This window comes from Delphinus delphis, chromosome 4, assembly GCF_949987515.2.
Source record: "Delphinus delphis chromosome 4, mDelDel1.2, whole genome shotgun sequence".
Classification (NCBI taxonomy): Eukaryota; Metazoa; Chordata; class Mammalia; order Artiodactyla; family Delphinidae; genus Delphinus; species Delphinus delphis.
The window spans coordinates 94,422,845-94,438,927 of NC_082686.1; positions in this window are offsets into that span (position 1 = coordinate 94,422,845).

Sequence of the window (16,083 nt, forward strand, 5' to 3'; positions counted from 1 at the left end):
GATAAATTAACTTTTAACAGTGCAAATATAAGAAAAAAAAATATATCTAATTACTGGGTACAGGGTTCCAAATATGTATTAGACCAAAAACATTGAAAGTGTCTTTGAAACCTCTATACCCTTACTTATTTTCTTCTATTGGATCTATCAGTTACTGAAAGAGGTACAATAACATCAACATTTAACCCACTAAAGAATAAAGCCACTTTATTCTTTACTGTTGTTATTGTATTTTATCCAGTATTGTTCAGTGTTTGTGGTAGATTTTCACCATTAGCTTTGTCTACTGATTTTCTGGAAGTGAAAATCTCTGCAACTAATATGCTTGTATTATTCCTGTTTCACAGGTGAGAATTTAGGGAATTTTCCTCAGGTCATACACCTAGCAAGTGGCTTTTCCAGGATTTACATCTAGTGGCCTGGGACTTCCCTGGTGGCACAGTGGTTAAGAATCCGCTTGCCAGTGCAGGGGACACGGGTTCGAGCCCTGGTCCAGGAAGATCCCACATGCCGCGGAGCAAGTAAGCCCATGCACCACAACTACTGAGCCTGCGCTCTAGAGCCGGCGAGCTATAACTACCGAAGCTTGTGCACTTAGAGCCCGTGCTCCACAACGAGAAAGGCCACCGCAATGAGAAGCCCGCACACAGCAACGAAGAGTAACGCTCGCTTGCAGCAACTAGAGAAGGCCACCCACAGCAAGGAAGACCTAATGCAGCCAAAAAATAAATTAAAAAAAAAATCTAGTGGCCTTTAGCCATGTGCTTTATTGACATTATTTAGTAGTATCATCATTATAGTATTTATAAATAACTATGCCCATTCTCTAATGATATGATTTAGTACTAAAGTACCCAAGTCTGTGGTAGAGAGACTGAGAGAGTGTTGACTTTACTCTTTAGCTAGTTTCCCTCCAGGCAGCAAAATGCCTACAGCAATTCTAGACCTCATAGCTTTGCATCACATTGTCCAGGAGAAGATAGAATCTTTTCCAGTAGGCCCTAAGAGAAAGCAAGAAGTGTCTCTCTTCCAATATCCCTAGTAAATGCATCCCAGCACCTCGTTGGCTCTGATTAGGGTATGTGTCAATTCTTAAGCCAATCATGGTGGCCTGGGCAAAGGGATATAGTGATTGCTTTAAACCGATCTGGATCCACCTCTAGAGCTCAGAGTGGAGTCAATCTCACCAAAAACAGGGGAGGAGGCTTCTCAGGGGAAATGTGGTGAAATATTCCCAGAAACAGAGGAATGGATTTTTGGTGGCAACAGACATTAGGTAAGCAGAGAGGATGGGGAGGGTGTTCCAGTAACAGATAAGCAAAGGAAAAGTGTGAAGTGAGCATGATAGAGAGAATGTTAAGAAAGGCCTGCAGTAAATCTTCCATTGTTATAACACAGGAACATTTTCCATACAGAGAGCCAAGCTAACAATTTTTTCTGATTATTTTTTCTCCATCTAAAGAGAACATACTTTGCTCTTAGAACAAAGAACATGCTTCAGAGCCACAGTGTCTGGGATCACAATCATTCCTCATCCTCAATTTACTGTAATCAGACTTTCCTCTCAGCACTCCATGGAAATGGTTTCTGATTCCCAAACAAGGCCTCCCAGAGGTCGAGAGAGGTTCAAGCACCAGAGACTTAACCAGGGGGAGCAACAGCAACAGATCATCCCCTAAAAACATTCTCCCCAAGTGGCATCCTTAGATGAAAGTTCTTGGTAGAAGTAGGGTGAAGGAGGAGCCGGTGAGTTCATTATGTTTACAACATTGCTCAGGTCATAAGCCAAATGGCAAAAAGGGAGGTGGGATGGGGGACCATTTTAGTGCAGTGGTTTCCCCACCAACTAATGGTGCAGCTCTAGTCCTTAGATCAGGCTTGTCTTCAGACTAGTAACATCTGATGGTGGAACCTAGCTAACTATGGGAGTGTTTTCATCTGCTGAGGATCTCGGTATATCAAAAATTAAGGAATAACAAAACAGGTTACAAAAATTGTGGGTTATTTTACATATTTACACTTAACAAATTAATGCTTTTCATACTCACAAATATGCCTGTGTTACTGGGATATGTGTCACCAGAGACGAGACAAGGACATATAATGACAGCAAGCTGAGGTGACAACTGTTTCAATGCCACTGACCCAGACAGTAGGTATCCATTCCTCCCGGCACCCGCTGCCACCACTTCAGAGGGGTGATTTTTGGTTTATGGTTTAAAGAACTCTTCAAACGATAGAAGAGCTGGTTTGAGGAGAGGTACAACAAGAAAGGTTCAAGTGTGAGTAAGAATCCTGCCAAAGTCCAAAGTTAGGGGAGGACCCACAGTGAAAACGAAACCAAAAGGTTGATATGGACTCATTGAAAAGAAGTGTTTTGAACAAAGAAGATACCTTAAACATACGTGGAAGAAAAGCATTCCAGGCAGTGGAGAGAGCCAGTGAAAGACCATAAGGTGGGAATGTGCCTGGATTGTTCAAGGACTAGCAAGGAGGATCACTATGTTTAAAGGGCAGCAAGCAAGGGGTAGAGGAGTGGAAGATATGGGAGGCCAAATGGTGGAGTGTTCTGGAGGCACTACTTGAATGGGGAGCTATTACAGGATCTGGAACAGAGCACAAGAATAGCATGAACTGATGTCTTTAAAGAGGTCAGTCTGGCTAACTGCTTGAGTATAGCCTGTTGGGAGCACGAGTAGAAGCAAGGAGACCAGTTAGGAGACTACTGCAGTAATCTAGGCGTGAGATGACGGTCAAGTGTGGTAGATGTAGATGGGGGAGGATTCTGTATCTATTTTGAAGGCAGAGCAAACAGGATTTGTTGATAGATTAGATATGCGGGTGTAAAAGAAAGAGTGATAAGAATGATTCCAAGATTTTTGGCCTGAGTAACTGGAAGGATGATGTTACCATCAACCAAGACTGGGAACAGGATTAAGGGGAAAACAAGAGTTCAGTCTGGGGCATGGTGAGTGTGAGACATCTGTTAGATTTCTGGATTTAACAGTTGTCTGATCTGAGGGAAGCCACTTAACTTCTGTAGGCTTCATCTGTAAAATGAGACATTTGGACCAGGAAAACTTCAAGGTCCCGCCAATATTTTTTGATTCTAAGTTTCACTTAGCTAAGTTGTTTTTGTGCGAATTTACATGTTTACTTGTGTGTGTTGCCACAGATTAAATTTTAGTTTTGTGGTTTTAAATAGGGAGCTCAGTGTAAGCCTTGCTGAAAAGATGACTTTTAGACAAAGGAAATACAGTAGCTAACCATGAAAGAGTGTTGCATGCAGAGAAAAGCACCTGTGCAAGGATCCCGAAGTAAGAGTGAGTCTGTTCATGAAATCGTTCAATTTTGATAAGTATGGGTTAAATACAAGGCACATACTAGACTGATAAAACCCACAGAGAGCAGAAAGTCTATAATGAGGGGGGAAAAAGACATTAAAAAGTCTTAAAGGATTCAAAAGCTAGTGGAACATCAAATAGCTTTTAGAAAAACAACAATTTGATGATTCAAGCATAAATGAATCAGAAACATAAGAATTACTTTTCCCCTTACATTGCTCTGAATAAAAATTCAGACATAAAAGTCTTGACAAATATGGTTTAGATGGTTTCATAACCCTTTCCTCCTCTTCAAAAAAGTCTGAATTTTTAAATTTCAAATTACCGTTTTCGTAAACAATCTCAAATTTAGCAATAACGCAACAATTTGGTTCTTAAAGAAATAATGCCAGTCACATCAAAGAATAGGGTAACTACTGAAAAATACTACAAATCATGAAATAATGAACTTTCCAATTACATTAAATCCTTTTTAATACAGTTAGGAGCTTTAAAATTTAGTAAAAGCCAAGGGAATTTCCTCACGAAACAGGCAAAATCGTTTTTGGTTCTGGTATTTTCCAGGACTCTTACATTTCTGAAGATTTTGAGTACATTAAATATATTCTTGTTTTTTTGGTTCCCCTAATAGAAATCTGTTGATATTTAACACAAACCGGCAAAATTGGGAGAGATACTTTTATTAATTTAGATGGAATGCGAGATCCTTCCTGGCTTCCTGGGGCTGGAAAAATTGAAATGTAAGCGGGAAAGAACAGAGAGGAGGATGGGTCAGGTGAGGAGTGGCAGTCATGGCCTGTGTGGAATGCAGGTGGAAGATAGTTATCACCCAGGAAGGGAGATTTTAAGTCTCAAGATCGTGGCCCTATATAATAATAATAACAACAGAAAAGCCTCACAGAGTACTTATTATGTGGCAGGGTATGCATTTTACACATGTAATAATATCTTTCTTTCATTTTGACAAGTGAAATATATAGCAACTGGTCATAGGATTTTTAACTTGAAAATGCATTCCACTGCCTCCTACCTTCTAGTGTTGCAAAGGAGAATTTCACTGCCAGCCTATTTCCCCTCCCCCCAACCCTTTACAGATAACTTATTCATTCTGTCTGGAAGCTTGTAAGATTTTCCTCTTTATCCTTGGGCAAATAGTAACAGAAAATACTTAAAGAGTGCTTACTATGCACCAGGAAATATTCAAAGCATCTCACATATATTAATACATTTAATCATTGTAGTAACACTTTGAAACTATTACAACAGCTATCCTTATACTACAGGTGAGAAGACAGAGAAGTTGAATAAGCTGTCTGAGTTAAATAACCTGCACATAGTTGAGCCAAGAGAGCTGATAAATAGAAGGGAACACAGGAGACAAAACACTTGTAAATGCTGTTTTAAAGGCACTGTACTTTAGAGTGCAGGAAATTTGAAAGAGAAATTGTATCAAGGATGATGGAGCTACTGAGATTGCTAGTACCCTGGAGTGTGCAGCAGGGGAAACTAATTGAAGGAAATTCTCTGGGCCCAACACCTGGAGGCTGCTCTGGGGTGGATCGCCTCTCCTTCCTTTTAAAACCTGCTTAGGAGGAAACAAAATCTTGACCATGGCTTATGTGGCCTTGCATGATTTGGGCCCCTGTACACTTCTCCACTGTAAGCACTTATATTTTTGTTTGCTTTGTTTTGGTTGCCCAGTCCATCAACTACGCTCCTTAGTTTGGGGGGATTCATGACCCTTCCAGATCTTGCCTCCCTGCTCAAGCCATATAACTTTTCCAGTTCCACTTTTATCAAGGTTAGAATACTTTCTAACCTTGATCAAATGTGAATGACTGAAGAACTGGCAATGTTTAACCTGGGGGAGAGGAGACTTTGGTGGGGGTGGGTGGGTAGGTGAAGGAAACCACTGATAGAGACCTCTCCAAATATTTGGAGAGCCAGCAAATGAAAGAAGGCTGTGGCTTAAGAGCAGAAACTGGGGGTGAGAGTGGGGGAGGAGAAGTCAGGGGAGAAAGAGTGAGATAGCCAAGTAGTTGGGAAGAGCAACTGCAGAAACTTTCTCCAAAACGATTGCCTTCTGCACAATTTTTTTTTTTTTTTTTTTTTTTTTTTTTTTTTGCGGTACGCGGGCGTCTCACTGTTGTGGCCTCTCCCGTTGCGGAGCACAGGCTCCGGACACGCAGGCTCAGCGGCCATGGCTCACGGGCCCGGCCGCTCAGCGGCACGTGGGATCTTCCCGGACCGGGGCATGAACCCGTGTCCCCTGCATCGGCAGGCGGACTCTCAACCACTGTGCCACCAGGGAAGCCCCCTTCTGCACAATTTTTTAAAAATCAACTTTCTTGAGGTATCGTTTACATATAATAAAAATGCATCTATTTTAAATGTACATTTTCATGAATTTTGACAAATGAATGCACATATGTAACTACTCTAATCAAGATACAGCACACTTCTCTCACCCCACAAAGTTCCCTTTTGCTCCATTCCAATCACCTGCTCCTGTCCCCAGCTCTAGCTTACCACTAATCTGATTTGGGTTACTAAATCTGGAATTTCATATAATGTAATCATACATTTTATATCTGGCTTCTTTCACTCAGCACAATGTTTTTGAGATTCACTACTGTTGTAGCATGTATTTGTTGTTCATTTCTATATACCTCTCGGTAGTAGTCTATTGAACAGATATACCAAATTTGTGCGTCTATTCATTTGTGGATGGACATTTGGCTTGTTTCCAAATGTTTGTTATCTTGAAGCTGCTATGACCATTCATGTACAAGTGTTTCTGTGGACATCTGTTTTCATTTTTCTTGGGTAAATATTACTTAGGAGTGAAATTTCTAGGTTACATGGTCAGTGCATATTTAACTTTTTAAGAAATTGCCAAGCTCCGTACTAAAATGGGTGTGCTATTTTACATTCCTACCAGCAATGTATGAGATTTCCAGTTGCTCCACACCCTTGCCAACATTTAGTGTTGTAAGTCTTTAAATTGGAGCCCTCTCATAGGCCTACAGTGTGTATCATCGCAGTTTTAACTTGCACTTCCCTAATGACTAATGGTTTTGGATGAGCATTTTTGCATGTGTTTATTTGTTGTTCCCATAGCTTCTTTGGTGAAGTATCTGTTTAAATCTTTTCCCCATTTTTCATGAGTTGTAACATTCCTTATATTGTCTGGATAGAAGTCCTGTATCAGGATTTTTTAAATTTAACACCTTTGTTGGAGTATAATTGCTTTACAATGGTGTGTTAGTTTCTGCTTTATAACAAAGTGAACCAGCTATACATATACCTATATCCCCATGTCTCCTCCCTCTTGCGTCTCCCTCCCACCCTATCAGGATTATGTTTTGCAAATATTTTATCAAAAACCATGGCTTGAATTTTATTTTCTTAACAGTGTCATTTTAAGAGAGAAAGATCTAATCTTGATGAAGTCCCATTTAAGCTCTTTCTTTTTTGGTGCATGCTTTTGCATCCTATCTAAAAGAATCTTTGTCTAACTAAAGGTCACAAAGATTTTCCTCTAGAAGTCTTATTATTTTACCTCTTACACCTTGAGCCTTATATCTGATTCTTATACTGGCACCATAATCTTGATTAATGTTGCCTTAGAGTAAATCTTGAAACAGGTAGTGTAGCTCCTCCAACATCGTTTTTCTTTTTCAAAACTGTTTTTCCTATCTTAGATTTTTTGCATTTCCATATAAAATTTATAATCACCTTGTCAGTTTCTAAACAAAAAGTCTTCTGGGGTTTTGATCGGCGTTGCATGGAATCTATAGGTAAATTTGGGGAAAACTGACGCCTTAATATTGATAAAAAATATTGAACATAGTATATCTCTTTAATTATGGAGCTCTTCCTTAATTTTCTTAGTAGTCGTTTTTAGTTTTCAGTGTTTTAAGTCTAGTACATTTTTTGTTTAAACTTTCCTTAAGTATGTTGTTTTTGATGTTGTTGTAAATGGTATTTAAAATTTTCAATTTCTAATTATTTGTTGCTAGTATAACAATTGATTATTGTATACTGACATTGTTTCTTGTAATTTTCCTAAGCTTACTTGCAAGATCTTATAATGTTTTGGAGATTTCATAACCATTTCCATAGAATGATCATGTTCTCTATGAGTAAATCAGTTTTACTTCTTCCTTTACAATCTTCCTTTACTTCCTCCTTTACTGATTAGGACTCCTGGTACAATGTTGAATAGAAGTGGAAAGCATAGGCATTCTTGCTTTTTACCCAGTCTTAAGAGAAAGGCATTCGATCTTTCACCATTAAGCATGATGTCGGCTATAGGAAATGTGAGCTATAGGGATGCCCTCTTCAAGTTGTGGAAGTTTCTACTTGTAGTTTGCTTAGAGTTCCATTTTGTTTTTCTGGGGTTTTATTTCAGTTTTATTTATTTTTGGCATTGGGTCTTTGTTGCTGCGCACAGGCTTTCTCCAGTTGCAGCGAGTGGGGGCTACTCTTTGTTGCAGTGTGCAGCTTCTCATTGGGTGGTTTCTTTTGTTGTGGAGCACAGGCTCTAGGTGTGTGGGCTTCAGTAGTTGCAGCATGTGGGCTCAGTAGTTGTGGCACATGGGCTCAAGGGCGCATGGGCTTCAGTAGTCATCACTTGCGGGCTCTAGAGTGCAAGCTCAGTAGTTGTGGCGCATGGGCTTAGTTGCTCTGCGGCATGTGGGATCTTCCCGGACCAGGGCTTGAATCCATGTCCCCTGCATTGGCAGGCGGATTCTTAAACACTGCGCCACCAGGAAGTCCCCTTTTGTCTTATTTTTATATAAAGAATGAGTATTGAGTTTTGTCAAATGCTTTTCCTACATCTATTGAGATGATCATATGGTTTTTCATTTTAAGTATACTATCACATGATTGATTTTCAGCTGGTAAACTAATCTTATTACCATGTCTCATTTAATCGAAAAGGGAGACAATGATAAGAGTCAACGAAGATGTGGAGAAGGTGGAACCCTCTTGCATTGCTGAAGGGAATGTACAATGGTACAGTAACTTTGGAAAAAAGTTTGGCAGTTCCTCAAAAAGTAAAACACTGTGAGCCAGCAATTCTGTTCTCTGTATTTGCTCAAAACAAATGAAAGCATATGTCCACGTGAAAACTTGTATATGAATGATCATAGCAGTGTTAGTCAAAAACTGGACAACTCATATGTCCATCAACTGATGAATAAATAAGCAGAATGTGGTACAGCTGACCCTCGAGCAACATGGTTTGAACTGCATGGGTCCACTTACATGCAGATATTTTTCAAGAGTAAATACTACAGTGCTACTTGGTCTGTGTTTGGTTGAATCGTGGATATGGACGAACCTTGGATATGGAGGACCAACTATAAGTTATATGCAGATTAATCCTTGCGTTGTTCAAGGGTCAGTTGTATATCTGTACAATGGAAAAATATTAGGCTGTAAAAAGGAATTAAGAACTGATACATGCTACAACCTGAATGAGTCTTGAAAGCATTCTGCCAGTTGAAAGAAGCCAGGCATAAAAGGCCATATATTGTATGAATCCATTGATACAGAAAGCCCCAAATAGGGAAATACACAGAGACAGCAGATTAGTGCTTTGCAGGGACAGGGGAGAGAGGATTGGGTAGTGAATACTGATGGACACATTAATATACACTTTCAGGGTGATAAAAATGTTCTGAAATTAGATGGTGGTGATGGTTACACAATTTTATGTGTATACTAAATTATTAAACACCATTGCACTGTACACTTTAAATGAGTGAATGTCATGGTATGTGAATTATATTTCAATTCAAAAATAATAAAACAAAATACAACTTTACATTCCTGAAACAAACATTGCTTGGATATGATGTATTATCATTTTTAATTTGATACACTAAAATGTTGTTAAAGGTTTTTGTGTCTATTGAGATGGAGTCTTTTTTTGCAGAGCCTTTGGTTTTAACCTCAGCATAATACTGGCTTCACAAAAACAACTGAATTGAAATTCTTTTCTAAATGTTTAGTAAAATTCACCTGTGAAACCATCTGAACCTGGAATTTCTTTGTGGGAAGGTTTTTTAACTACAAATTCAACTTACTTTTTAGATACAGATTATCTAGATATTTCTTCTTGAATGAATATTGGCAGTTTGTGTTTTTCTAAGAATTTTCCCATTTTACTTAAGCTGTCAAATTTATTGGCCTGAAGTTGTTTATAATATTCCCTTATTTTCTGTTGTCTGAGGATCTAGATGATATTCCTGATTTCATTCCATATATTGATACTTTACGTCTTCTTTCTTTCTTAGTCATTCAGGAAAGAGATTTATCAATTCTATTGACTCTTTTAAAAGAAACATTTTTTGGTGTCATTGATTTCCTTTATTTTATTTCATTGACTCCTGCTCTTAGCTTTATCATTACTTGTGTTCTGCTTACTTTGGGTTTAATTACTTCTTTTTCTAGTTTCTTAAAATAGAAGCTTATTTATTTAAGCATTTAAAACTATAAATTTCCCTCTGCACACTGCTTTAGCTCTTTCCCATAAATTTCGATATATCGTGTTTTAATTTTCACTCAGTTAAAAATATATTCTAATTTTCCTTTGTGACTTCTTCGAGTAATTTATTTTTATTTTTTTTTTGGTCGCACCACGTGGCACATGGGATCTCAGTTCCCTGACCAGGTATCAACTCTGCACCCCCTGCAGGGGAAGTGTGGAGTCTTGAACACTGGACCACCAGGGAAGTCCTTCCTTGAGTAATTTAGAACTGTATTGCTCAATTACTAAATATTTGGGGGGGGGGGTCCAAAAATTTTTTTCTTATTGATTTCTAATTTAATTTTATTGTGATTGAGAATATACACTGTATGTTTTCAATGCTTTTAAATTTGTTGAGATTTCTTCTAAGATCCAAACTATAGTTGATCTTTGTGAATGTTCCATTGGCATTTGAAAGGAAGGTGTATTCTATTATTGTTTGGTGGAGTGTTTACACAGTATGTTAGTGTTCAAGCTATTAGTTTTGTTAGTGCTGTCCACTTGTTATATCAATTACTGGGAGAGGAGTGTTGAACTCCCCAACTACAGGCATGCCTGGTTTTATTTCACTTTGCTTTATTGAGCTTCACAGATATCAGTTCTTTTACAAATTGAAGGTTTGTGGCAACCCTGTGTTGTCAGATGATGATTAGAATTTTTTATTTTTAAAAATTAAGATATGTACATTTTTTAGACATAATGCTACTGCACATTTGATAGACTACAGTATAGCATAAACATAACTTTTATATGCACTGGGAAACCAAAAAATCTGTGTGACTAGCTTTATTGCAGTATTTACTTTATCATGGTGGTCTGGAAACAAACCCACAATAACTCCGTAAACCTGTGTAATTATAGATTTGTTTGGTTTTCCCTTCCATTTTATCAATTTTTGCTTCATGTAATTTGAATCTGTCTTAAGGTTCATGACTATTTAAGATTGTTATATCTTCCTAATTAATTGACCCCATTAAAATTATGAAGTAGTCTTCTTTATCCCTTGTTCTGAATTCAAATTTATCAGATAGAAATAGAACCATTTCAACTACCTTTTGATTAATGGTTGCACGGTATATTGTTTTATTACTATTTTATTTAAAATTATCTGTGTCTTTATATTTAAACTGGGTTTATTATAGGTGGCATATAGTTGGGCCTTTTTTCATTTTTAAAAAATAAATTTATTTATTTATTTTATTTTTGGCTGTGTTGGGTCCTCATTGCTGCCCGTGGGCTTTCCTTTTTTTTAGTTGTGGCGAGCGGGGGGCCACTCTTCATTGCGCCCGTGGCCTCTCATTGTGGCGCCTTCTCTCGTTGCGGAGCACGGGCTCTAGCCGTGCAGGCCCCAGTAGTTGTGGCTCGTGTGCTCTAGAGTGCAGGCTCAGTAGTTGTGGTGCACGGGCTTAGCTGCTCCGCGGCATGTGGGATCCTCTCAGACCAGGGATCGAACCCGTGACCCCTGCATTGGCAGGTTGATTCTTAACCATTGCACCACCAGGGAAGTCCCTTTTTTTCATTTTTAATGTAAAATATAAGTAACATAAAATATTATGGTATTATGTAGCAAAATGTACATAACATAAAATCTACCATTTTAACCTTTTTTAAAGTATACATTTCAGTGGCACTAATTACATCCATAATGTTGTGCAATCATCACTTTCCATTTCCAGAATTTTAAAATCAAATCCAAACAGAAACTCTGCAGTACCTGTTAAACAGTAACTTCTCACTCCCAGCAACCCCCAGCCCCTATTTTACTTTTTGTCTTTACGAATTCATCTCTTCCAGGTACCTCATAAAAGTAGAATATGTTTTCTTTTATGTCTTTTTCTTTCACTTAGCATAATGTTTTCATGGTTCCTCCACATTATAGCATGCATCAGAATTTCATTACTTTTTATAGCTAAATAATATTCCATGGCATATATATATATATATATATGTATACATATATGTGTATATATATATATATATATATATATATATATATATATATATATACACACACACACACCACATTTTTTTTTTTTTGTCTGCGTGGTGCAGCTTGTGGGATCTCAGTTCCCTGACCAGGGATAGAACCTGGGCCCCCTGCAGTGAGAGTGCCAAGTCCTAACCACTGGACCATGAGGGAATTCTAATATATCACATTTTAAAATAGCAGTTGGATTTTGCTTTTCTATTCTATCTCACACTCACTGCTTTTCATTTGGAATGTTTGGACCATTTACCTTTAATGTAATTATTTATATAGTTGGGTTTAAATCTACCATTTTCCTATTGGTTTTCTATTTGTTTCATTTTTCTTTCTTCCTTCCACTTCTTCAGGATTCTTTTTTTCAGTATAAAATTTTATTTAAAAGGGGCTTCCTGGGCTTCCCTGGTGGCGCAGTGGTTGAGAGTCTGCCTGCCGATGCAGGGGACATGGGTTCATGCCCCGGTCCGGGAAGATCCCACATGCCACGGAGCGGCTAGGCCCGTGAGCCATGGCCACTGAGCCTGCGCGTCCGGAGCCTGTGCTCCGCAACGGGAGAGGCCCGCGTACTGCAAAAAAAAAAAGGGGGGGAGGGCTTCCTTGGTGGCACAGTGGTTAAGAATCAGCCTGCCAATGAAAAGGACACAGGTTCAAGCCCTGGTCCAGGAAGATCCCACATGCCGTGGAGCAATTAAGCCCGTGTGCCACAACTACTTAGCCTGCACTCTAGAGCCCACGAGCCACAACTACTGAGCCCGCATGCTGCAACTACTGAAGCCTGTGCACCTAGAGCCTGTGCTCCATAATAGAAGCCACTGCAATGAGAAGACTGTGCACCACAACGAAGAGTAGCCCCCACTCGCCGCAACCAGAGAAAAGCCCATGTGCAGCAATGAAGACCCAACACAGCCAGAAATAAATAAGTTTAAAAAAATTTTTTTAAATATCATATTTTGGGGACTTCCCTGGTGGTCCAGTGGTTGAGACTTTGCCTTCCAATGCAGGGGGTGCAGGTTTGATCCCTGGTCAGGGAGCTAAGATCCCACATGCCTCACAGACAAAAAACCAAAAAACATAAAACAGAAGCAATATTTTAACAAGTTCAATAAAGACTTTTTAAAAAATATCATATTTTTCATCTCTGGAAGTTCTAGCTGAGACTTTATTCATATATGTCTTTTCTTCCTATATTTATGTTGTCATATCTTTGTGAGCACATTTATAATTTGTGAATGCATATTTATAATAGCTATTTTAGCAAACACGTCCGCTAATTCCATTTTCTGTTATTTCAGAATTTGTTTCAACTTACTATTTTTTCACCTGGTTATGTGTCACATTTTCCTATTTCCTTGTATGTCTGGTGATATTTTAATTAGATAAAGATTATGAATTCTAGATTATTTGGTGCTAGATTTTATTGTATTCCTCTAAATAATGTAGACTTCTTCTGGTAGGCAGCAAGGTTACTTGCAGGTTAGATTTTATCATATTAGGGTTTATTTTAAAGCTTTTTTAGGAAGCTTCTAGAATACCCTTAATTCTAAAGTTAATTTAGTCTCACTTCTAAGGCAGAGCCCTTCTAAGATCTCTACTACATGGCTAAATATTCAACCAGATTTCTCCACTCTGGATGAAGGGAATTCAAACACTTATGGTCCTATGTGATTTCTGGGAATTGTTCACCTTACCTCTTCTAGGAATTAGTCTTTCCTCAGAAGATTTTCATGACAAGAACAAGGGTTTTACCTTATGCATATACAGATTGATATTCAGCAAAAACTCAAAGACTCCTATATCTCTTTCTCTGCTTAGCTCTCTCTCTTTTTTTTTTTAAAGCCGTTTAAAAACATTTTTATATTTATTTATTTATTTATTTGGGTGTGTTGAGTCTTCGTTGCTGTGCATGGGCTTTCTCTAGTTGTGGTGAGTGGGGGCTACTCTTCGTTGCGGTGCGCAGCCTTTTCATTGCGGTGGCTTCTCTTGTTGCAGAGCACGGGCTCTAGGTGCGCGGGCTTCAGTAGTCGTGGCTCAGGGGCTCTAGAGTGCAGGCTCAGTAGTTGTGGCACACGGGCTTAGCTGCTCCGCAGCATGTGGGATCTTCATGGACCAGGACTCGAACCTGTGTCCCCTGCATTGGCAGGCGGATTCTTAACCACTGCACCACCAGGGAAGTCCGAGCTCTCTCTCTCTTTTGAACTCTGCTCTTAAGATTATAGCTGCCTGGCCTCCCCAAACTGATCTGTTTCCTCGACTCAGCAAGTTGCTGTGTTCCTTTTCCCTCTGCTGTGCCTTTCTCAAGGCAGTAATCTGGGATAATCATAGGGATTCTTTCAGGAATCCAGTTCTACACTGCCAGATGTCTAATGTCTGAAACTTGCTATTTCATATATTTTGCCTGATTTTCTAGTTGTTTATGGTGGGCTGTTGTTTCTAGTTGTTTACGTTTTTTAACTGTTAGCAGTGAATCCTTTCTAGGTGGAAATGGAAATTCCCCTCTCAAAAATTTTAAAATCATTAAATTGACATGGCAGATAAGACTGAGGAGAAGACATTAGAGGAAGCAATGTGAAAGATGACACTGAAACATCAGAGGTCAGTTTGTGAGACTTTTAGAAACTGAAGTCAAAATATTGCACCATTTTGGGCTTCCCTGGTGGCGCAGTGGTTGACAGTCCACCTGCCGATGCAGGGGACACGGGTTCGTGCCCCGGTCCGGGAAGATCCCACATGCCATGGAGCGGCTGGGCCCGTGAGCCATGGCCACTGAGCCTGCGCGTCCGGAGCCTGTGCTCCGCAACGGGAGAGGCCACAACAGTGAGAGGCCCGCATACCGCAAAAAAAAAAAAAAAAAAAAAAAAAAAAAAAAAAATATATATATATATATATATATATATATATATATATATATACACGGCACCATTTTGAATTCCATCCACTCCCAATTTTACCCACCAATTGCCCAGGACCTCTTCCCCTGCCTGCTCTAGAGCACTTCTGAGGCCGCTTTATGTCCTAAAGAATATTTTTTTAAGTGCCTTTGAATCAAAAATAAATATATTAATGCCTAAATGATATCTTGCTGTTCACAAAGATTAGTGGGGTCCTCCAAGTTCATTTGTCTTCATTTGTTTCCCCTCTATTGAGAGCTTACGTGCTATGAGCTTAGTGAAGATTTTTTTTTTTTTTTTTTGACCACGCTGTGCGGCATGGGGATCTTAGCTTCCTGACCAGGGATCGAACCTGTGCCCCCTGCAGTGGAAGTGCAGAGTCCTAACCACTGGACCGCCAGGGAAGTCCCTGAAGATATTTTGTAATTGCTTTAAAACTCAAGAATCCATAGCTAAAAGCAATTAAAAATTGATCTGAACAACACAATGAAAATACAATATATGAAGTTTTTGGCTCTCCCCTTAGTGTACTGTATTGTCAAAGTTTTTTTGGAACTCTGGTTCATTTGGACTTGATTTGGTGGAAGGTAGTATGCATTAAACATAAATTCCCTTGTTGTACAAGAGCAGTTGTTCTTCTGTAAGTATAAAACAGCAAAAAGAGATTTTCTTCCCTGTCTTCGTGCTGATGGGAGTGCTGTGGTCTTTGCTATGTGTTCACAAGCTGACAAAATGGGCAGTACATTTTTCACGTTGTTTCAGCCCATGTAAATTTTTCGAAATAAATGGTTCCTGCTTGCCAAACCTCAGTGAATAACACTGACTTCTTCTCAGTCCACGAAGCTTACCACATGGATTACATATATGCATTACTCACACAGCACAATCACTGGCCCATATGCCAGAGTGAAATATGATTTTACAGTTGCCTCTAGAGCACACATTTCCAGCTCTGGTTCCACATACAAGGAGACAGATTTGCAGGTTTTATTTTCTTACACAAATTCAAACACATTTGCCTCAAGCAGAAATGTACGCTCCATAGTTAGTTCTTTTGTTGTAGGAAACTCTTGCTTCTTTTCAATCTGTCACCTATTAAAAAAAAAAAAGAGCAACACTGCACTGTTCGCATGGTTAAAACTTAAAACAGGTCCAAAGGAAAATGTGCCGTGGAAATCCTTCACTGATTTGTTTTTGTAGAACAGCTGGAGGTGAGGCCCACGGTACTAATCACGTCCAGTTGCTACTGGTCAAATTGCACATTCAGGAAATTCATAATTAGGTGGTTATATCCCCTGAGTTTACTCCGAAGCACTCTTTACAACT